The following is a 25,295-nucleotide window of genomic DNA, read 5'->3' on the forward strand; positions in this document are numbered from 1 at the left end:
GAGTTTTCAGAGATTGCTGTATATTTTGAAATATTTTCACAATTTTGCTACTTTGTCAAAACAAGTGTTGAGGTTATATTTAAAGCCCCTCTAAAGTGTTGGGTGCCCCAAATTTGCCAAAGATTTGATGGCAAAATTGTATCATAATGTGAAAGAGGATGTCATTAAAGACACACTTCTGCAGAGATTCCCCCCTAAAGATGTGTTTGAAGACAAATGCTGATAAAAGAATAAATTATAGGGTGTTCTGTGGGACACAGTAAACCTAAATTTTGTATTCTGTCATCATTTTTTTTTTACTTTAAACACATCTGTTTTGAAAATCCTTGCAGAAATGTGTCTTAAATGACATCCTCCATTACATTATAATACAATTTAAGTGAAATTGTGCCATCAAATTGTGGGGGCTCCCAACACTTTAGAGGGGCTTTACACTTTAGAGGGGCTTTACACTGTATTACAACAAACTCCTTAGGACAGATGACATTCACTTGTTATTATGAATCAATCCATGGTCTGTATGTTTGTCTTCTATTTCATTTCTATAGTGAATTTGAATTTTTTTCCTTCTTGATTCTACATTTAATAAAATCAATTTTGGTGATTGAGGCAAAGACTAGTGTAGACTCTTTGGACAGGATCTTGTATGAGTCATTCAGTCTGGCCATGTCTGTCCATTCCACCCCGGTCCTGCACTTGTCTCTTTCTTTTTAAATTCATCATCATCATCATTTCCTTCCTAGAATTTGATAAGGTGAATAGCCTTCAAGTCACAGAAAAACAAGGATTTAGTAAACATATTTCTCTTTATGCATTAGACATTCTCAACTCAAGTACATTATATTAGAAAACTAAAAGTAGAAATATTTGTGATATGAAACTTTTGAGAAATGTTAAAGACAGCCATTTTCATATGATGATAATGGGTGGTTCATTTTAAAATATGCATCGTAGCCTGATGTTGATTTCTACAATATTTTTACAAAAGTATTTACATGATCTGCACTGTATAGAATCATATTTAATTAATTATACATGTAAACAATATGCAATTGTAAATGTAGCAAGAAACTTTGCAAATTGCAAAAGTTGAGTGTACAGTTAGGACTCAGCAATTTTGCGGCATGACAATTTCACAAGTCAGGGCCCCGTTTTACAAAACTTCCTATCAATAACAATTGCCAAAGTTCTATAACAACTTTGCTTTCAACCAATGAAATGCAGGGGTTACAGTAGCTTATAACAGGCATTGTAAATTGTCTTTGATAACAATTTTTGTGAAAAGGGGCCCTGAACCATTCATGAAATTCCCAGAAGTTCCTTGTTTTACATTTACAGTGCTCAATTTATCCTACTTGCAAAAGATACAGAATCCGTATTTAAAAAAAAAATCTGTTTACCAACACAACATCTTTATATGATCCACTTGCATCGCTGATTTTGTTATTGTAAAAATACTTTTCATTCATAATTGAAAAATACTTTTGGATTTGAAGGCGTCTGAATTACCGTAGCGATAGACTACACCATCTTATAATCCACTTTCCTCTCTGATTTTTTACATATTTTTTATTACCGGTATCAAAAAACTTTGCATACATGCCTGTAGTTGAACATTCTTTAAAGATAAAGATCAGTTCTGGTCATGCGATTGCATTGTGAAAGAAACGTTGTGGAATCGAACAGAAAAGGTTGATCATCTAGTATATAAGTATTGGTGTGTACTGCAAGGTTCTGGAGTCATCAAAATGATAAGAAATTTGGCCCAGTCTTAGTAAAGTTACGAGCACCGTACACAGAAAGATGTATATGGGACTACGCACACGTGCGCGACACGTGCGTTATATCTATCACATCCCAATAGATAAACTAATTTACCAAATATATCAATTAGAAGGCGGTTTCCCGGCAAAATTGTTGTCATCATGTATTAGTCATAACATATTCTTTCACATGATTGGTAATAAGAGCTTCCATTTCATTTTTTTGAAATTGGGGCGTTTCCAATACTGGTCTTTACCTTTAAGGATTTAAAGGCATCTGCATTACAGTAGTGATAGACTACCTTGAGTTATAGGCCTATTGATCATCTGTCATTAGCTGTGCTTATGCTTTGTAGGGATGTGTTGACATGACACTGATGGAGATAACATACATGGGTGATAGATACAGACAGGCTTCCAATGGCAATCAACACAAACTAAACTTCTTCTTGCATACATACATACTGTGGTAGTCTATGACACAGACTGTCTTTGATGAGTAAACATATACTGTGCATTGCTATTTTCTTTAATACTTTTATGTTTGTTAGTACTCTCATACCCGAGAGGGGGTCAAAGAGTCAATAAAATTCTACAAATTCTACTGTGAAGTGTAGCACTAGAAATGTTCATGAATTTTGCAAGTCTTTCATACTGCTTCAGATGAAAAAAAAAATTATGCTGCATTGCTTCAACATAAATGAATCACAATTGATATAAAACTAAATTTTTGCAATAGATTTTGATTTTACAGTTTTTGGGAACTATCAGGACTATACTTCCACTGTTTGTAGGTCTATCAAACCTGTGTACAAAGGCCACCAAAGGGAAATACGAAGCATAGTCACTGTAGATAGATGGCCTTTCTAGACAGGTTCAATAATGTATTCCTTTCTACAGACAGTACAGGGAGACTATGGATGTGACCACTTTAGACTATATAGAGAGATGGCCTTTATATAGAGGTGGCCATTGAGGCAGGTTGTTGCATATATATATTTTCCATGTAAAAAGATACAAGGATTTTTTGTTGGTTAATTGATGTCAAGAGTCAAGACACATTTTATGAAACAAGCACCAGCTAAAAAGATGGCAACTCTTGTAGACATAAAAGAGTCTGCAGATTAAGACTAAGGACTCCCAATGAAACAAACTTCTGAACTCCCCTGCATACTCTTTGTGTGTAGTAAGGATGTATAAGTCGGTCACTGGAGGTCTTCGATCGTTACACCGCTGCGGCAGTGCGTAGGGAGTTCACTCACTGGTATCAGGTCACGCAGTAAGCCTCTACGAGTACACCGATACCAACCACACAGTTTCTACTACCACTTCTCAACAATTACCACCAAGCCTACACAGCTCCAAGGGGGGATTCATACCAGTACATAGTTACTACACGATCCACCCCTGTCTCTCCTACTCCCCGTAGGACAATGCAGAGTGTGGCAACTCTTCTGAAAACTTGATCAATAGGGGCATTGGAGTGTATCGGAGCAACAGTTAAAGGGGTCCCTTTTTGTCCTAGCCTGTCTGCCCGTGGTAGTAGGAGCATCGTTAATCTATTAGCGTACGCTTGAAGACTGCAGGTGTATTGAACTGATGTGGGGGTGGATAGTTGAGACTATTATACTCGCTATCTCCGCTGTTTGAACTTGCTGTTAGTCATAATTGCGAAGGGAATAACAACTCCTTGACCATTGGTTGGAAGAGCTTTGTTCTGTGATTGTATAAAGAGGATTATTGTCATACCGAAGGAATGATACTGGGCAGTGATTCAGTGTGATCTCTCTACATTCAGGGGCCATATTTGGAATATCACTACCGTTGCCACACATACCAGTAAGTACTTGTGTTATAATAATTCCTTGTGAATATTTCAGTATATCACTTTTCATCTTTGCATAAACTTTAATGCAGTGACGTTGTGTGCACATGTACATGTACTTCTGACGAGTTGTGAAGGAGGAATTCATTGTGAAAATCCCACTTAACTTCAGTATTTATCTTCTTCACATATTAAAAGTTTTGAGGTAACATCTTGTTATGGAGGAATTCCTTGTGAGTAATTCATTTTATTTTGGTATATCATCTCTGCATAATTCTTCATAGTCTGTGTGCATCTTTTACTTATTTTCAATACTGTACCAATATAAAATTATAATTTTTACATAAACTTTTGAGGCATGGTCATGTGTTGGAGACACTCCTCACAAATATTGGAGTGAACTACCTCAATTTTCACAGTTAAAAAATAACAGCAAATATCACAAGAATCACATAAAATTATTTACATAATTAGATAAAGCAGCAGTATCATATACAAACAAAAAACAAAAACTGATTGTGAGGAAAGTCAAAACTTAATCTTCATTACTTAAAGGGAGTTTACTATTCTTCTTAGAGATAAACTCCATAAAGTAATTCTGTATCCTTATTAAACCATTCATCACTTCATACCTACATGTATACCTACTGTTGCCATTGGTGTCTGGTCTGGATATCATCTTTGTTTCTCCCAGTCAACAAGGGGATCGTATTACAGGGCTTTGGTGGATGATGGCTGTCGAAATATTGGAACTACACAAAGTGTACCATCGGATATCCTCATTCCTGAGTAGCAGTATGCATTACATTCTTCGTCTTCACATTCAAGTCTACACATTCAAAGTCTACTTGTAAATTTCCAAATACTATTCATTGAAATCTACAACCTATAGTGTTACTTGCATGGAGTTATGTTCATGCTAGTGGAAGTTGGGTGTATATTACAAGATGTACATTGCTAGATGTACATTACAAGATGATCATGTCTCCACTCCATAGTGATCATCAAACTTTTTGAAGGATCTTGGATGATTTGTTGTTTTTGAAAATACTGCTCCATTTTTGATCAGGTAAATGTTATATAGATTTTGGACTATAATCCCAGCTTTCATTGCAATGGCTTTATATAAGATCTTTGTAGTCGACTGTTCTCATTGTACTTTGTATACTTTAAAGCATGTCTTCACATTCAACGTATACTTCTTACACCCTATACTAGTGTTATTGAAGTTATTTAAAGTTCACTCTTGTGGGAGTTGGGTATATTGCTACGTGTTTTAAAGACATCATTTCATTAACGATCGTCAAACTTGTTATAGAGATCTTGGATTATAAATTATAATCAAGGCTTCCTTATCAAAGGCTTTATATAACATCTTTGTAGTCGACTGTACTCATTGTACTTTGTAACTTTAAAGCTTGGCAGTATGCCACATGTATACAATTGAGGATACTGTTACTGTTTTCACACCTTCAATATTTTGCTTAACCCCGTACTATAGGTGGGGTTAAGGGGGGGGGGGGGTCTTAGCCCCACCGATAGTACGGGTTAAGCCTATTCCACTTTCTGTTCAGACTGGCTTTTACCAAAGTGGGCTAAAGTTGGCTAACCCCACCTATAGTAGGGGGTTAACTAACCCTGCAAAATAGCAGGGCTAACCCCGCAATTTTGGTGCTAACTCCTGCTAACCCCGCAATTGCGGTGCCAAGCAAATGAATGAGAACAGAAACGAAAATTAGTCCGGCACTACGCAATGGAGCATATCGCAGCTGGCCAGATGCGAAGTATGTCCAATCATAACATTCACGATATCCGGGGTTAACGAATTGCTTTGAGAACAGCGTGAATTTTCTTATTCCGGAATAGGTGCTAGTACGGGACTAAAAACGGCGTGTGTGAAAAGCCAAACAAAATAGTCCGGGGTTAAGGATAGTACGGGGCTAAGCAAAGTACGGGGTTAAGCAAAACCAGTGTGAAAAGAGCATTAGAGCCATTTGAAATTGATAGGGTGAGCATCAGAAGGACTTTTCTAATGGTGGTGTCTTAGACCCCGTTCTCACTCACTTTGAAAGTGGTCTTAGTTAGACCGCTCCAGAGGAACGGGTCTTGAGGAACGGTTTGCGAGCATTCACACTCCGAGCAGTTTTTTATGGCTCAAACCGCTCCACGAGTCAAAGTGGTCTTGTTGCTATGGCAGCTCAGGTCAGCAGATCAATTTTTTCGCGCGCGGAATACAAACCGTATGTACCGTACTACATGTTTCGCACGGAACGTCATTAGCTCACTTCCGTTCATAGTACGCTTTCGTTCACATTGCACGCTAGAGCGGTCCAAACCGCTCTTAATAAGACCCGTTCCTCAAGACCACCTTGGAAGGTGTTCTTCTGGAGCGGTCCAGAAGTCCACTTCCTGGACCACTTTGACCGTTCTCACTCACCTAAGAACCGCTCCTGAGGAACGGGTCTTAGTTAGACCGCTCCAACGAAGTGAATGAGAATGGGGTCTTACACAACATGCAAGTGAGTAAAGTTGATAAAGTCCTATTTCCAAGTTGTTTGTGATCTGTCTTTCGTGTACATAGTTTTCTTCGGTGAAGGATTGTTTAGTGACCTTATGTCATTCATATATTTTTTAGAAGCAGAAGGACTTTGTTTGTTATGGTGTTTTGTACAATGTGCTAAAGGGTGGTCCATTTAAAGTGTGAAGGCTCTTTAGTGTTCTCTGACTTTAATAGGATTTTCAGCGGCCTTTTGCCATTGATAGGGGGTCAATAACCAGAAGGAGTTTGTTGTTGGTGGTGTTTTGCACAACTTGTAAGAGATTAAAGTAAGTAATTGAGTCTTATTCCAAGTTCTTTATGATCTGTCTTAAATTTCTACAGAGTGTTCTTGCTATGGATTATTTAGCTGCCTTATGACATTTATTAGGGTTGAGCACTTTAGTGGCAGAAGGAATTTTTTAATGCCTACTGTCCTGCACAACATGGAATAAATTTGTGGTTTGTGTTTTTGTTGAGCGAGTCCTGCCAGAGTTTCTGGAGTGATAGATCACCAACAGCAGTCCACCAAAACATAAATCCTTGACAAAAGATTTAGGTCAGGTAAATATGGAGATATTTATACGGGTTCCAGTATTTATCCACTGTTTGGAGCCAGAAGGGTGTTAACTCATATACTTTAACACAGAGTTAAGGCCCTTCAGCTCTGAACAGACATTATTATTGTTATGGTGCAGTAAAGCCCTTGGACTATCTAAAGTTCATAGATTTTCTGTATGGACCTCCACCTTGAGGGTCATACTTGTCTAAATAATCCTTCTTTCTGTGTTTGATTATGATAACTACTTTTGACAGGTTTACAGTTGTGTTTGTTGTATTTCATGATTGGTTCGAGACCAAAATATTGTTGCTCGTGTTCCCTTGGTTAAACAATTCTTTTGGGCATTGTTGTGAAATAGGGAAATAATTGAATGTTGTTAAATGCATTGTTTAGATGTACTGTTTGTGTTCTTTTAACATTTTTAACATTTAGTTATTGAGGGATACAGCATAATGTAGATGCATAAATAATTGACTGAACTATTCAACCCACTCTCCACTGGAACCAGGTGGTTCCTGCATTAGAAGCATGAAGAATATGAGTATTCAGTTGTCAACGGTGCTAATATGAATGTCTTTAGCCTGCCTTCAAAAGAAAGCATTTGCTATGTAGTATGGAATGTTAGGAGAAAAAAATGATTTTGGATGTAATTTCCTCTAAGAAACCAACAAAAGATGATATATAGAATAATAATGTTGATTATATAATGATGATGATGATAATCATAATAATAATAGTAGTAGTAGTAGTAGCAGCAGAAATAGTAGTAGTCATACAGCCTTTTCACACACAGCTAAAATTCATCGTATCTAGAGATGATTAGTATAAACATGTTTAACTCAACAGTTTTAAACACCTTTAAAGAAAATTTTCCCTGTGTGAACATCGTTTATACGATGTTCGGATAGATACAAAGTCGCGATTCATACGCCCCTCAAAGAAGGCTGCAGATACGAAGTACGTATCTAGAGAGCTTGACATTTTGTGTGTGATCGGTTTAAACATGTTTAAACTGGATGGAGCGTGTGCTTTGTTTGATATGACCTGACCTTCAATGCGCAATGGCACTACTGTGCATTTTAAGAGCAGTAGGTAATCACGAAACCCAACAAAAGTTGATATATAGAATAATAATGTTGATTATATAATGATGATGATGATAATAATAGTAGTAGTATTAGCAGCAGCAGAAATACCCTTTAAACTAATCATGTTTACAGAATTTTAGCTGTGTGTGAAAAGGCTGATAGTTGTATAGTAATAAAAGTGATCATCATCAGCAGCATCATCATCATCATCATCATCATCATAAATGCATGTTCATGTCCCTAAATAAATCAAGAAGATTAACTGCATTTTAAGTTCCATGCAATATTTACACAATACACATGTAGTGAAACTACTTCAGTAATCCTAAAGCAGTTGTGGTGGTAAATAATCGTGAGTCATTATTTTGACTTCACATTGCAAATAACTATTGTTATTGTAAGGACCCTCACAAGACAAAAGTGCAAAATTTGCAATTGGATACTCTAAGCAGCAATTGTCCGTATCACTGTCATTCTATCTATTTATGGAGCCGTGTCTAGACTGTTTTTCTAAGCTTGTTTTTATGAATGGAAACGATGGAAATGACGAAGAAGAGAGATGGATTCCTAAAATAACAGACCTCTGAAATGGATCACAATGCCCCTTCATCCTGATTGGTCAGAGGCTGTCAGCTGACATCGTATTGTGTCATACATGCGAAACGGGGGACCTTGAAAGAGATAGGTTGTTTAGGATGTTCAATGACTGAACTAGAATTTTCAGACTGTGAATCCTATCCTACTGTACATGTAACTGCCCCAGTCCAGACATTGAGAAAACGTACATGTATGCCTTATATTGGGTGTACTTGGTGTACTTGGGAACAAGAGTAGAAAGAAATGCTACAAGAAATCCTGTTGAGTCTTCCCACAGATCCAGCAATGGACCTATTGTATTAAGGAACAAACTTTTTGCGGTAGTGTACTGATGAACTATGGGAGGGCATTGCAAGACATTGTCTTACTAAGGTGCCCAAAAAGACAGGTGAATACAGGTGAATACAGGTGAAATGCTACAAGTTGAAATGATGAAAAGCTCTTACTTCCTAGCATATTTTCTGGGTAATGGATACAAGGTTTTAGAAAAATGTTACAACACAAACAAAATCGTTTGTACGATTCAGTCATTCCCCAGTACGAATCTGGACCATTTACGTAATTTGCAAAAGTTGTTTGTGGAAGTTTACAGTTCTACAAGTCCGAACCCCACATTCCTATCGATGCTATACTACATTAGTGTATAGTAAAGTTAATGAATGTAAATGTGCACAGAGGTCAAGCTATAAAACCGATTGACCTCTAGCGTTCTATCAACAGGAACTGGACAGTCTAAACTAATATCGGCTGTAAAGTTATATGTCATTCACTAAAGATAGATTGGTTTCTCTTTGATAATAGATGTTATCTTATAACAATGGTTCACTGGATATATCTTAGACCCCGTTCTCACTCACTTTGAAAGTGGTCTTAGTTAGACCGCTCCAGAGGAACGGGTCTTGAGGAACGGTTTGCGAGCGTACACACTCCGAGCAGTTTTTTATGGCTCAAACCGCTCCACGAGTCAAAGTGGTCTTGTTGCTATGGCAGCTCAGGTCAGCAGGTCAATTTTTTCGCGCGCGGAATACAAACCGTATGTACCGTACTACATGTTTCGCACGGAACGTCACTAGCTCACTTCCGGTCAAAGTACGCTTCCGTTCACATTGCACGTTGGACCGCTCTTAATAAGACCCGTTCCTCAAGACCACCTCCTGAGGTGGTCTTCTGGAGCGGTCCAGAAGTCCACTTCCTGGACCACTTTGACCGTTCTCACTCACGTAAGAACTGCTCCTGAGGAACGGGTCTTAGTTAGACCGCTCCAACGAAGTGAATGAGAACGGGGTCTTATATTGCGAGACTGGAAGAGGAGCTTTTCCAAATGTCAATATCTTTTGACAAGAGCAAGAACGGTGTTATGTTGTGTGGCTCAACAGTGAATGAATGCCCTTCTAGCCCTCGGCATGTGATATTTTCTCTTATGAATGTTTATTCCCAATGTTGACTTGAGTAGGACCTCTTTTTAGATATAGCCAGGTCTAGATATTGACTGCGTAGGTCTAGAATAGTAGAATGCCATGTGATTTGAATATAGACAGAACACTTTTTTGACCCTCAAGAACTTGCATTTCTCTTTCTGAGATAGAGTTGTACGATCAATCATTTTAATGTCATAGTTCAAAGATCATTTGATTACAGTAATAGCAGAATATTGCAGATCTGACAATGTCTATCCCAATTTATTGAACTGATTTGCAAAAGTAGGCATTATATGCTCACATTTTCTGTTATTAAGTTTGGTAATTGACTATTGTCGGTTATTTATGAAGGTTTCACTTTCATTGTACCGTACTTGCTTAATTTGTATGTTTAGTTAGATATGATAGAGCGTGCTTCCTATCACCTTTGTCCAATCTCTCATCCTGACAACCAGTATGCCAGTGTAATTAGCTGGTGACAGCAAGAATCTCTTTCCTCTCTATCTGTTTCTCTCTCTCCTTCTCTCTCTCTCTCTCTCTCGCCCTTTCTCTCTTTCTTTCTCTCTCTCTCTCTATCTGTCTATTTTCTCTCTTTCTCTCTCTCTCTCTCTCTCTCTCTCTCTTTTCTCTTTTTTTCTCTCTCTCTATCTGTCATTTCTCTCTCTTCTTTTCTCTCATTTCTCTCTCTCTCTCTCTCTCTTTTCTCTCTCTCTTATGCTCTCTCTTTTTTCTCTCTCTCTCTTATTCTCTCTCTCTCTCTCTAATTATGAAATCATCTTATAGGAGGATAATATTTTAAAAAGGTGTCATAGTATTAGGAGCTATAGTTTTCATTCAGGTATTTAGACTAAATAAAACTACATGTAGGTCATACCCAATCATTGAAATCACCGCTTTTGTTTGTTTGTTATTTAGACAAATTAGAGACACTTCCTATCTTCCTTGAAGTTGGAAATAAGGTAATAAAAAGCTTTCATCTTTCCTTTTTTGACCATTCCTTTTTTGACCATTCCTTCTTCTTTATTGCAATACGATGTCCAAATGTGCTGTTTGAGAAATTTAAGTTGTTTAATAATCTTATTATTGGCTAAGCCTTTGATTTCTATCCTTGATTCGGTCTGTAATCTGCTCTCTGCAATATTTGTCTTCCTATTCCCACTCATTGGCGAGTCAATAGTTGCATTTGGTGTTGCCCCATTTGTACATCTCTAGTCTCCGCCTTCAGAACTTTGTGGGTGATTGAGAACGTCTTCGAGAAGATCCTAGTTTTGCACAGATTCGAAGATGGAAGTTATGTGTATATTTTAGCCTAAGAACACACAAATCATTCAATGTAGTTTAAAAATCTATAGAATTCAAAGGGTAATATGATTTAACTGATGCTGTAAGATTATTTCAAATATGGATCTAGCAGTCCATGTTCCTTTTATGAGACTACCATTTATAGGTGAACACTTGTTGCTATTGACTAGATGTAAACATGTTTGACCAAGCTAGTAACCCAATGTCAAAGCCATAACCGATTGTTAATATAATCTAGGATATTTAATGGATTAATACTGCATCTAAAGGATATCTTTGAGCTTCCAATACTCCATTTCTCTGTATGTTTGCATAATTACTGTGAAAAGCAAAGAGATATTCAATATGTAGAAATATGATTGTTTGATAAATTAAGAGAAGCATTGTGAAATTCCCAAAATGGAATTTACATTTTCTTCTTTTGAAAGGACTCACATAAACACAACATTTATTTTCACAGATATTATTTTGTGGTTTGTTAAAACGATCATCATATTATCGTTTTTTAATATCTCTTTCTCGTATTCTTTAACTATTTTTTTTTCAATCTGTATGTAAATAACTGCCATGTTATCTTTTCCACTTGTACGTTATTTCAAAATGTACTACTTTTTTCTGCAGCTACAGCTTGTTCTCCTGTTTTATGGACCTTTTCATGTATGTGTGTGTCTCTCTCTCTCGCCCTGTTTCTTCATTTTCTTGCTGTTTGCTTGAAACTGCTTCTTATATTTGTATGTCCAAAGTTCACTAGACATTGCTTTCACATGCAGCTGTGACTCGACAACAATTCATCAGCTTGTACACACAGTTTGCAGAGCAGGGTCATAACAACTGTCACAGATGGCAGAAGACGAGTTCACACGGGATGGTCATAGTTTAGTTCAACGTTTAGGTCAATGTTTAGGTCAATGTTTAGTTCGCGAACTTCACAGTTTGAAACAATGGCCCACAATTAGTATTAAAGAATGTTGCATGTTCACATGGGACCAAAACATCAAGTTAAAGACTTGCAAGTTGGGCAAGCAGACGTTTTATAATCTGCAAGTTAGTGAAACTTCAGGTTAATTACGTCCACAAGGTGCAAAACTTGTGGTGGTTTTCATATCACCCATACTGTTGCTTGTGGTTTAAAGCCCCACTGTCCAACTTATAGCTACTAGCGCCCTCTATATAGCAAACAATTCCTAATCGGTGCCTGTTGGTCCCCCATGATCCACTTTTTCTTTTGTTAATTAAGAGCTGATTTGATGAGATAACCACCTGTCCGTGACCTTGCAAGGAGGTCTAATCCCCTGGTCAACCAGTGCAGATGGACTTTAAAACTTACAGTAAACTTACAGTTTCAAAATCATGATGAGTGTGTCTGCGGATAGGTCCCTAACTACGAGATAATCTAAATTCAATTTAAATAATTTAAATTTATGAGGTAAACTCAAAGTTTAGCTTGCGGCTGAAAACTTCAAGTAAATTAGAAGTTTCAAACCATGCATCTGCACACTTGTCCTTAGGCTTAGGTACAAGATAAGGTCAGCGTTAAAACCTCAAGCTAAACTTAAAGTTGAGGGACTGTCATGTGAACCTGGCCACAGATGGCAGAGATATTTTTGTCGTTATAGGAGCTTTCTGGTAATCATTATTGAATGTCATCTGCAAGTTTGATAAGAAAGCTGGTTAATAATGTCTTCAGCATGTACGTACTCTGTGGCCGTAACATAAACCATACCATTCATCATCAACTACATGCATGCAGTCACAAGCCATGCCCTTGTGATGGTATACATCTTGGTTTGTCCGAGTGGATTCGGAAGGAAACATTTGTTCTATTCATGTTACTGTCAAATCAATGTACACTTTGTTTGTGAGATAGGATTTAAAGGTTTTATTTCACTTTTTGTCAGGCAATTTAAATTGAGAAAAGATCATAAATACATGTAAGACTATTCTTTGACAATTGATTTCAGTAGATTTCTGCTCAAGCAAAGTTTTTTTTACTTCATTTCACCTCAATAATGTTTTCCTGTGACAGTACAATGTAGATAATAGTTATACGAGGGAAGACAAGAACACAATGTAACATGGTAATTTAGATTTAATTGTGTTGTAATTTTGATGTTATTGTGTTGTGATATTTAATGATTAAGTTCTCTTACAGAACAGGTTGGTCAAAACAGTTAAGAACTTGTTTCCATGATTTCTGCTCAAGCGACGTCCCCCCCCCCCCCCCCTCTATTATGCTTTCCTGTGGCAATAGATAATAGATATACAAGGAAGACAAAGACACAATGTAACAAGGTAATTTAGATTTAATTGTGTTGTAATTTAGATTTGATTGTGGTGTAATTTGTTAGCTAGCTCGTTGCGTAGTCCACAGTTTCCTTAGCTCGTTGTGTTGTCCATGGTTTCCTTTGCTTCATATCAAGGGGAAGCCATAGTTTCCACCCAAACATCCCTTATCGCCCCATAATATTCTATCATGTTCCTTGTCATGGCACAGCTTGACTAGACTCGACTTGCTATGTCATGCTTGGCTTCCCGGCCTTGCCTGGGTAATTTTGTACAGACCTGTGCGAAGCTTGTTAGTCACCAGGGAGAATTGCCATTTGGTCCAATTTGTCCAATCTCCAATACAGTTTGTGACATTGTATTTTATCTAGATTCAGTTTATGAATAAAACAAATAAAAATTATGCAGACCTGTACAAACTGTAAGTCACAATGGTGAATTGCCGTTGGTCTAATACTTGTTATTAAAAGATAAAATGTATGTGTCCGAAAAGAAAACACAAAACAAAGCAAGAAAAAAAATTAATTCATGACAGATATCGTTTCAAAAGGCTGGTTTCATTATGCATTGCATCATTATTATCCAAGTAAAAAATCTCCCTTTGTAAAGGTTAATATGTGTTATTAATAACTTAATATCAGGGTGGACTTCCCCTTTAAATGTCTGTTTCCATTCTTCCAGAGAGAGAGCATTACATCATCATTGATCTGTGAGCCTGAGTCACATCAAAACTGCTCTCAACAGGCAGTTGCGCCTGAAGTATCAAAAGCTCACTTGTAAAAGTTTAGGAAGTAACTCAAGAATCCCAGTAGAACACAAGTTTCAGTACTACTGTATGTGTAATGGTCAGGAAACAGTAAGACAAAGTTTCCTTTACAAAGCGTATTTCCACAGGTCCATTAGTTCAGACCATTAGCCATTATTGATCTCTGAACCATGTAGAAATATCATTTTGTTTTGAAGGAGTTCTTAAGGATTTGGTGTTGTTCATTTGTGATTTACTTTACAATGCTATTTCAGTACTTTTTTTTTTAACAGAGCTTTTTCAGAGCTTACCAGAGCTAAATGGCTCATGTACTGCTCCTGTGTAATTTTTTTTCTCACTGACCCTGAATTTAAATGGAATCAAAACTTCATTGAACAGGAGGATGTACGTTGAAGTATGTAATGCTGACTTTACAAAGTTTACAAAGTTCAGAAGTCACGATCAGGAATACAATACATGAAAAATGTCTGCATGAATACTGTCAATGTGTGTTTAATTGCCATGACAGAGATGTACCCGATGCGCAAGACAAGTCATACATTCTTACGGTACTTTCAAAAGATTTGTTCCCACTTTTTCAGAGCAATACCCGATTAATTCTTTCAATCTGATTCAGATCAAAACTGCACTTCAGCAGGCTGTTGAGCATGATGAAAAAAGCTCTCAATTTCCTAAGAGTCACCAAGAGCGTCAAGAAATGGAAACTAATATTTTATTTGACATAAAGACAGTGCATGGTAAAATCAGTTATATAGATATTTTTATATAGTAAGAATTTTACTATTTTGTATGAAGAACCCAAACGGTATTCATTATATGATAACATCATGTCACCAGAGTACAACCTCATACAAATATTGCAACTGTTAACCTCTGTAGGACCTTCAAAAGTTAAAATGATTTTAGTCATGTCTTGATTTAAGCCTCAATTTCAAATGCTTCGAACTTTGCCCCGTTTTTAGCAGCACCTTGCATACCGTAGTTGATATTTTTTGTTATTATTAATTTTGGGTGTGGGCAAGTACTTTTTGTAACAATTTCACTTGAATAGATCTTATCATAAAGCCTCTTTAAAATGAACTTTGCTTGTACAATGTGTTTATAGCCTGTTAAATGTTAGCCTTGGGGGCTAGACATTCACAAATCTAGCTCCAGATATGCAGCCATTGTGAAAATAGGACGAAACATTGCCGGTATGATCAAGTCGACATATGGTGGGCTCGAAAAAATCTGGAGTCGATCCGAAAGCTCCCCGGGCTCCAGCTTGTGACTCACGCCGCCACATTCTTTCACAGTGTGCCATATGGCAGCCCAGGCGAGGGGGCTATGTGTTTTCTATAGTTAGGATCCACGGTACTAACAGACATGGATCTGTAGGTGTGGGACTAAAGGTCACATTTGTTGTGCTGCTAGCTGATGAGTCGCTCTTCACATTGCGTTGTGAAATTCATGACTTCTGGTTGAGTCATTTACATGTCGATCTATTTTTATCTTGAAAGTTGAACGGAAGAAGAAAGAGAAAGAAGAAAACACAGCTTATCAACACATGGCGTTTCAATCCAAAACTGTTAGGACATGAAACTTTTAGGATTGTTGAACCGCCCTTTTACTCTCAGGGAAAGAAACTTCAACATATTCCAAAATTGATGATTTTTTAATCCAATATGTTCTTAATTATAGACCACTTGCAAAATTGACAAGTTTATCACATACAGAAGTCTCCCATTGTGTAGGTTTTATCTTCTTTATAAAGATTTGAAAATATACAATTTTTGTTAACAAAATAAATTCAGCCTATATGGTAGATTCAGCGTTATGATAAGGTAATTTAGGAATGGCTGGAACAAGAAATTTGTCCCCTTACAAATTGTTTGCCATGGTAACGAGTTATTTGAGGAACAATGTTCCCCTTTTCCTGAATATGATATTATCTTGGGTTTAGTTTTTAAGTGCTTGATTTCTTCACGCAACACAAAGGTTTTATAAAATTGTGTTTGACCTACATCACTAAAACTCTCTCTTAAATATTGTTTTATCATAGCATAACTTGTTGGAGAGAGTATCATTTACATTTAAATTATATGTCCATTAGTATTAATTCCACAAATCACAGGCTTAGATAATAAGGGTCTAATTCCTAAAGCACAAAACAAAGTTATTTTATAACAAAAAATACATTTGACCTACATGTACATAATAGGCCTATACTATGACTTTTATACGTGTTCATGACAACTCTTGTTTGTAGTATGTGTAGTGAATCATCTTTCTGATGCCTGAAATAATCTTGTAAATTAACACCTACAATGTATGCTTAAAGTAGAATAGTGTTGTTGTGTTACTCGGTAATCCACGAAAGAACGAGGATCACAAATCTGACCTGCTTTCGTCTCTAGCACAACCAGGAGATTTTATCATAGATTATAAATACAAGATGTGGGGATTTTAAATTTAACTAGGCCTATGATTGTGAAGTGTTACTGTACACTACGATTGTGTGATGTAATTGTTAACAAAGTTTCAATTGAGTTTTTGTTATAAAATGTATTTTGTTATTTTTGCACTTAGGGTAGAAATATATTTGCTTCGCAGGCAATTAAACAATCTTTGATAATCTGTTTCTTAATGGAGATAACTTGTTCATAATCGCATTTTGATAGTTATGAAATATATTACCTTAGCTTTAGCTCCAGCAGCCATCATAAAGTATGTTGCAGTTATAGATGAAATTTAATGATTTAGCGAAGAGTCTACCTGGAATATAGTGTCTTATTTTGATAGCATTGTAGAGATAGATGGCGCTATACAAATGCCTATTATTATTATTATTATTATTTTGAGAGATAGAAGGGTGGTACAGATAGCTCTGAGTAAATGGATATTAATTAGTTATATTGGCTTTCAACAGATGATTCATCCATTTGCTTTCAAACTTTGTATTACTTTTTGTGTGTTAACTTCTTCTTTAGCATTGAACATACATGTATGCTTTGTTGAATTACCTGTCGGGCCTCATTCAAATGATGCTACCCTTCTCTTAAACACACAACTTCTGTGTACATTAGTTCCAAGCGAACAATACGCTTCCAAGCAAATATCTCCATTCTGTCAATTTTTTATTGACCTTGGTAAAAAATAATAAATATTGTGGTTTGCACTTGCCTGATCACAAGCATTGTGTTTTTCCAATGAGGTATGAAGGCGAATACTCACATTGGCAATCAAGTGTGAATATCAACAAGTGAACTGGCCATGGTGTTTGAGTTTGCACTGGTTATAGATTGAAAGATACACTCTTTTCTAGGTTTGTAGGCCCATATATGTAATATTATGTTTGTATATGAAGTGATTTGTTGTTGTGAATTCAAATAGAATTTTGCCCTCTTTTTGTGGAGTGTGCCTACACGCTACCCTTCAACCCTTCAATACTGTACACATGTAAGATGAGAGAGCGGGAGGGAGAAAGAGGGGGAGGGGAAGCGGAGGGAGAGAGAGAGAGAGAGAGAGAGAGATAGGGGTAGAGAGAGGGGGAGAGAGAGAGAGGGGGAGAGAGTCAGAGAGAGAGAGAGAGAGAGTCAGAGAGAGTGTGCAAGTGCAAGTGCAAGTGAAAATGAAGGGGAGGGGGTCAAAACAAGAAGGAGGGGAACAAAAGAGGGAGGGAGAGAGGATATGGCAAGAGGTGGATCATGGGGAATAACAAATTATCCTGAGAGAGATAAAGTGTAGATGGATAGAAAGGAAAGAGAGCCTTAAATTAAAAAAGTAAATGAGAATGAAGGAGAAAGGAAGAGAGAGGGACTAGGGAAAGAGGAGAAATATAAAAACAGATCACATTGTCAATAATTTGGGTTAATATTACTCCCAAGTCCTAACACCATAGTCCATTCAGCAAATACAACCATTCTTTTCAGGTGTGAATGGAATGTTTACATTTTACCAAAATAAACAAAAATTCTAAAAGTGTGTACCGTATACATGTTTTTCATGAATAATACTTATGGAACAATGAAACCCTGGAATCTACAACAGAGTGTCTCTCTAAAGGAAGCTGACCATATCTTTCATTACATATATACCGGTACTTCAAAAGTGCAAGCATTCTGGTATAAGATGGCATTTTTTCTGAAGGTATGTTGTTTTTGAGGTTTCTAATTTTAAAAGTTCATTCCTATGAAGTTTCTTTTTCCGAACGTTTGCTCTTATGAAGGTTTCTAATTCTAAAGGCTTGTTACGGTGAAGGTTCACTTTTATGTTTGTTATTCTGAAGGTTTGTAATTTTGAAGGATCATTACTCTGAAGTTTTGTATTATGAAGGCTTGTAATTCTGAAGATCTGCACTCTAAACTTCATTTTTCTGAAGGTTTCTGAATCTGAAGGTTCTTTACTGTGAAGATTCATTTCCCCAGAAGCTTTGTTATGCTGAAGGTTGAAAATTAAATGAGTTTCATAATTCAAAAGGTTTGTGATTCAGAAAAATAACAGTTTATGGTTATATTTCACTTTCAGAATGATTATTCTGCAGATAAACATACTGTTGGAAATAAAATGCCCCTCTTACCGTTGCATATATGTTAGAAGTGGATGTGGGTATTTCCCATCAATTAAAGCAGCTGTATTTTTGACAGGTTACCAACCGATGACACTTGAATAACTTCCTTTTTTGATTAATGATGAAAACTGAAACTCATTAATCATCTGATACTTAGAAAAGTGGGATTGTATAGGCATATTTATACCGGTACTTCATTTACTCATAAATCTAATTCTACAGATGAGCTCTGCAAGTATTTGTTCTCATTTTGATTCCATACATGTACATGTAGGATGTAAATGCAATGTATGGATAGGAACTGTGCATGGGTGTCGATCCGTAACTGATACCTATTCATCAGGGGGGGATGATCTATTCATTCATCCCCCCCTGATGAATAGGTATTACGTAAGTTTGACACCCATGGAACTGTGGGTGGTATTGGGAAAATTATTTCATCGTTGATTGTACTGAAGTAATTTTGATTTTCGTAATCAAATTGTGCCCACATATCATTAGCGTTTGTGCACTTGTTTGTGTGTACCATGCCATCTGAGTGCAGTTATTAAAGGTACTATGTCCCATTTGCAGGCCAAAAAATTAGAAAGTTAAATTCCAACTGCATTTGAAAGATAATACTAATTTAGAACTTCCCTAAAAAAGGTGGGGCTTGAAAATGTCTTCAAGTGGGAAAATAACGACTATTATTTGTCAAATCGACTTTAGGGCTATAGAGCCCAAAAGTAATAGTCTTGATTTTGAGACAATTGTACCGAATGGTATTACGTTTTATGCTGCGCAAAGATTCAATCAGTTTAATCTTGGCCATCACAAGAAGTGGGTTATTGATATAGACAAATGCTCATGTATCCTTTACAACTCTTTTCATGTATGTTATTACTAGAGAAGGAAAAAAGCCAGTCAGTCACTCAATAGTGTCTGACAGTGAAGTCTAGCAAGTAAACGGGTTTCCTTGCATAATTTGAATACGAGGACACTGCTAACGTTTAAATATCACAGATAGGACATACATGACATATTCATAATTCCTACAAAGTTCTACCAAATTTGAGGTTGGCTGCAAAAGGGACATAGTACCTTTAAGAAAAAACCTGTCATGATGTTCGGTTTGTTATGAAAATTGATATCTTACAAAATCAAAGCTAATAGTTGTCATAATTTTAACTCTGTGTTTTATTGAGCTCCATTACGTAACAGTAATGTGACAGTGGTATTCAAGTCATACACGGAATAAGAAGTTTAGGAGGAGGTGCGATAGTTCAGTCGGTAGAGCAGTGGTCTCCGGTAATCTGGTGACCCGGGTTCGAAACCAATTTGATGCCCTTTGGTAAGGCATTATTCCTCATTACCAGGTCCCTCGGAGAGGACCTAAAGCCGTCGGCCTTCCGGTTGCTTACTTACAAGCATTTATTGCTTTCTTAGCTTTCAGGTAAAATAACCACCACTATCGAAAGTTTACAAGTCTTTCAGACTTTTCTCTTTTCAAATTTGGTGTCGCAGGTTCCTAATTCTTGTTTTGGTTCCCCATTTCCTTCCGCATCATCTCGACCTGCTGCAAATCCATGTAATATGTTATCCAAGTCTGGGGCTTGTTAGGTCAACCATGAAAGACCAACCGAGGAAAGAATAGCCAAGATTCGGTGGGCGGTTTACCCAGTCCTTTGATGCTACGTCTTGTAGTGTAATCGTAGCCAGCGGCTGTTTTTCTAATACGACCTACCAAAGGGACTAGGGGCGGAGCTCATTTCCGGAGTAGACATAGGGCCTGTTCAGACGAGAGGAAACTTATATGATTATACGATCCTTGTATAAAGAAATGTCATATGTAGCATAAGGGGCATTCACATTGGATGACAACATTGTATAAAGTAACGTTGTAGTTTTTAAGAGGTCAGTTGACATGGCAGCTGACCAGTTAAACGTTTTTTGTACAACACAATGATTAGATGAGATTGGGATTTCAGATGCTCAAACATGCGTTTTGTTTTACAACGATTCATTGTACAACACTTTGTTCTACAACGCTTCAAATATAAGATATAAGATAAACTAAATATAAGATGTATAAAAGTTAAGGAAAGAAGAGACTGTGGTGGTGGTTGTCTCATGCAATATTAGAACTATAATTAAAAAGTACTGTTCACATGGATGTACAGTTTTCTTATGTTTATACAATGAATTTTTGTGGTCTGAATGGGGCAGTAGTAAATGGCCATGTACCCGTTCCCTAGCCATCAATGGGGGTTAGGTTGAATTGACAGATGAGGTCGTGAACTTGTCCCCTGGATTATCTAGTGACATATTGGGGTAGCTGATTAATTTGACAGTTGATGGGTACTGTTGGGGATGACAAATAGTCCTGTATATTTTAAAGAGGTAGAGGTGTCGTGGTCGAGTGGTTATGTCGCCGGACTGTCGATCACAAGGTCCGCGGTTCGAGTCCCGCCGCGGCACTAATGTCCTTTGGCAAGACATTGATCTACGTTTGCCACACTCAACCCAGGTGATGTAATTGGGTACCTGGTAGGAATTAATTCCTTAAAATGCTAGAGCGGCGCAATGGCAGCACAGCTAAAGCCGGGGTAATAATCTCCAAGTTTAGAAGCGCTAATAGTGATTCTAATAAGCGCTATATAAAAAACTGAGTATTATTATTATTATAAAGGAATTGGCTAACTTTGTCTTAGATCCTTTTATAAAATCCTTGATTTAGCTCATGCTGCAATTATTAATATAAACCTTTAGGTCAGTCAGGAACCCCATGAATTTTATAAGCTGTCTGATTATCAAAATATTTATGATTGGAAAATGAAATTTTTTTCCAAACGGTTTTCATAACACTACAGTCTATCGGGGAAAATGAGTATGGTGAAACCTGTCACTCAAAGATTTTGACTTTTTTGAGGCACTTCTTGATCATTTTGAAGTGCAATTTTTTTTAGGGCTTTAATATAACACCATATCACAAACACTGATAACACGTAGGACTGTGCATCTCGATTTAACATTGTTAAACGATGCCTTTAAGGATGAAAATCGTTTTATGCATGTCTTGCTTTAGCAGGTCAATGAAGGAAAATTGAAGCGTTTTTGCTTGGCTCATATGTGTTTTTAAAGGGGAGGTCTACCCTGATATTAAATTGGTTTTAATGAAAATAGAAGCAGAAAAATGAGAGAAACAGGTCGGTGAAAGTTTTAGCAAATTCTGATTAAAAATAAGAAAGTTGAGAAAGTTGCAATCAATCAAACACAAATTCTCAACACTGACATACATGTATCTTGCTCCGCACACAAAATTTCATAAACTTTCATTTTCTTGAAGTGGGTTACTGTAAGAAGGTTTATCAAAGGTGAAACTAGCCACTTACAACCAGGTGACCAAAGTCGAAGGACAGTTTTCTTACATTTTAACAGACGAAATGTCCGCAAAATTACCCCTTTCCTGACCTCCATTCTACCTCATTAACTCATTCAATGTATACCTTCTAGCATGCACGTCACAGATACGCTATTTTCGGCGCTCCCCAGGGATCCGACGTCGATATGACAGACGAAAAATTGACCAGAATCAAAGAGAAACTGTTATTAAGAAGATCCCGTAAAACAATTCAGTTTCTCGTTCATCCTATCAAAAGATGAGATATTTTTGTTGCCTTCGCTCGTTCGTCCTTTATCACCTGTAAGTTAATTGCAAGGAAAGGAAATGGGAGTAATTATTGGAAGTGTGTGTCTTTCAGGAAAGGGGAGTAAGAAGGGAGTTGCGGGAGGGGCTAACTCATTCAGATTGTTTTGTTGTTGTTTTAGTTTTTATTGGTGACTAGGGAGGAGCTAGAGTAGCTTGGTTTCAAGGCAAAATTGATTTTCACTTCTTTGTAGTTTAGATCCGTGTTGTGAAGGAAAAGAGATAGTGTCAAAACTCCAGACACTTGGGGGAGGGGGTATCAAATCAAAAGCTTGTTTAACAAAATCTTTATGTGCTGCCTACAATAGTATATGGTAACTTTGTAAAGGTTGATATAGTCTGCAATCACAGATTCTAATTTCACAGATTCTAATTTCACACCTTACCACAATTCCTAAAGCCTTGAGCAGAGCCTAGCTCTGTCAATCTCTGGCTGTGTCCTTGTCTAGAGCAGCTGAAGTACAGAGCCTATGGAGTATGCCCTCAGCATAGTCTCACAGTGCAGACACTATCATCTCGTTGACCATCAGCTTGTTGACCATCATCAGTCAGTTTGCATGTATATTACCTGCCCATCCATGTCTGTCTGCATTCCTGAGTCATGACATTTGATCCATAGGGGGCAGGACCACAGACAAACCATGTGGATTACTGATAAGGGTAATGGATCCTTGACATTATTTATAAGGTGAAATTAGTGGTCATCACAGACTGCATTCACACTGATAATTAACTTGGGTCAGACCATGGTCAGACCATGGTCAGATCATGTGCTTAGATCCAGATGAGAGTAATATAGATGACATCCTTGATATCGTGTGAAATTAGTGATGAATGAAAAAGGGCAAAACTATGTAAACTGTGTTCGTACCAATGATTTAGCCTGGATCAGACTATAAATTATACTCTGACCCAGGTTAAATCATTAGTATGAACATTATTTGTTGGTTTATGGTAGTTAATTGCATTGTCTTAATAATAACTTTAGTTAGGCTTATGAATTGCTTTACCTGAGAATGCACTCAATATGAAGACAGGAGTTAACTTCACCTGGGCGGAGAGTGGCAAATGTAGATTAATGTCTGTGTAGGGGATGAGTGGTGTGGCGGGATTTTTAACCTGTGCCATCCACAAGACCACAACACCTCTTAATATAGCTGAGAATCACATGAATATGAGAGTTGAAAATATTTCTTTATTTCTTCCTTGGAGGATAATTCAATCATAGACTTAGGATCTTTGTGAAGGTGTTTCACAAAGATCCTAAGTTGGACTTAACAACCATGGAAAGCAGTTAGCATCTTTGAAAATATATTTTAAAAGTTATTTTAAAAGGCATCAAATATTTGATTCAAATCATTCATATTTTCTATTATCAAGGAGATTTCATGTTCTTGACGTGGAATTTATAAAAAGTCTCAAATACCTGAATTTTCGCTTTTGAATATATTTTACTTTAAGGCTACAAATGGCTCTCCAAAATGTTTAAGTCTAACTTTAACTTATGATCTTTGTGAAACACCCCCCTGGATTGGATGAAGTCAGCAACGTGCGTCCCTCATTCATTTCTTGATTTCCCCCTCGCTGATATGAGCGATAAGACTGGATTGACGTACGCTAAGAAATGAGGGGGTAAATTGAATTAGAGTGACAGACATTGCCCCCTTCTTGAAGTGGTAGCACCCCTGGATGTGATATCGAGGGTTGACTAGCTGAGAGGGATTCACCCTTGCAGGTGACATAGGGGAGATGATACACCCCTTCCCCATTTATCCCTCCACTTTTCATAAACTTCTTACTTACCCCCCCCCCCCCCCTTCATACACCCCTCTCCCAATAAAGTCAAGTTGTGTTTGTCTTCAAGGGTTCAGCCTTAGGCTTTAGGGGTTGTATGGGGATTAATCCTTTCCTTACTACCCCCCCCCCCCTTCCCCAACAATGCTTTCTTTCTCTTTCCCTACCCCACCTCTAGTTATTACCCCCCCCCCCCCTTCATCTAACTTTGATGCGGCTAAGGGATGTATATTTAGGATAATTTACCCTAGAGGTGATGTAGGGCCTATGGGGTGAAATACACCCCCTTCCTAGCCCACTCCCTTCACCACTCCTTTCCTCCTCAAACAATTCATACACCCCTTCTTTATTCTCTCCCCCACCCCCCTTCGCATATGAGCCTATCCCTTTCTAACTTTCCCCCAACTACCCAGGTAAACGGGTGATTATTGGTTTACATCACGACAGCTGCTCCCATCACTACTTTGATATTGAATGATTATTGGACAATGCAACAATATGAGAGGTTATCTTGGCTGAAAGGGGTTGTCCTAATTTTCTGACTTGTCAAAAATGAATTCTCATGCAGTGCCAAAATAATAAGATATGGCTTTAATTTATCGTTATGAATTGAATTCTCAAATTTAATTTGTTAATATACTCTAATTCAATGATTTCCTGTATTCTAAATAGGAATTTGTAGGAATGTTTGAATATCTATTAATGACTACATGTATTAGTAACAATATATTGATAAGTTAACAATGAATATTACCTGTGGAATGTAGTTCTTCCTTATGATAAATAAGTGTGAACTAATGTAGAATAAATACAATTACTGAAGAGCTGAACTGGTTATTCTTTTCTTATTTTGTAATGTTAATTCATTGCTGAATAATTGGTTATATACATGTTTAAATGGGTAAAATTCATACATATGAATTAGCCTACATGTATGTACTGACAAAGTACATGTATTCATTGTAATGTAAGGTCTATGTTTTAGTAAACGTAATCAAAAGCATGATCGATCCTAATTAACCTAATTATGAATGTCATTAGACAGCAGGCTTGTGACAATGTGAGCCCTTCAGTCCTTACATACATTGAGGAATTATGTATTATTAATTGACTTTAATATTTGAAGG

The 25,295-nt window shown here is 37.1% G+C and overlaps 1 protein-coding gene across 1 annotated transcript in view; it reads left to right on the forward strand.

Annotated features, from left to right (window-relative positions):
• The first annotated feature begins 2,937 nt into the window (after positions 1–2,937).
• LOC577428 (pleckstrin homology-like domain family B member 1) overlaps positions 2,938–25,295 on the forward strand; it is a 77,846-nt gene continuing 55,488 nt past the window's right edge. Inside the window, exon 1 of the mRNA XM_003729333.3 lies at positions 2,938–3,602. The gene's annotated coding sequence lies outside the window, so the exon portion shown is untranslated. The remainder of the gene's footprint in view (positions 3,603–25,295) is intronic.

Source organism: Strongylocentrotus purpuratus, unplaced genomic scaffold (assembly GCF_000002235.5).
Source record: "Strongylocentrotus purpuratus isolate Spur 01 unplaced genomic scaffold, Spur_5.0 spur5_scaffold_1, whole genome shotgun sequence".
Taxonomy (NCBI): Eukaryota; Metazoa; Echinodermata; class Echinoidea; order Camarodonta; family Strongylocentrotidae; genus Strongylocentrotus; species Strongylocentrotus purpuratus.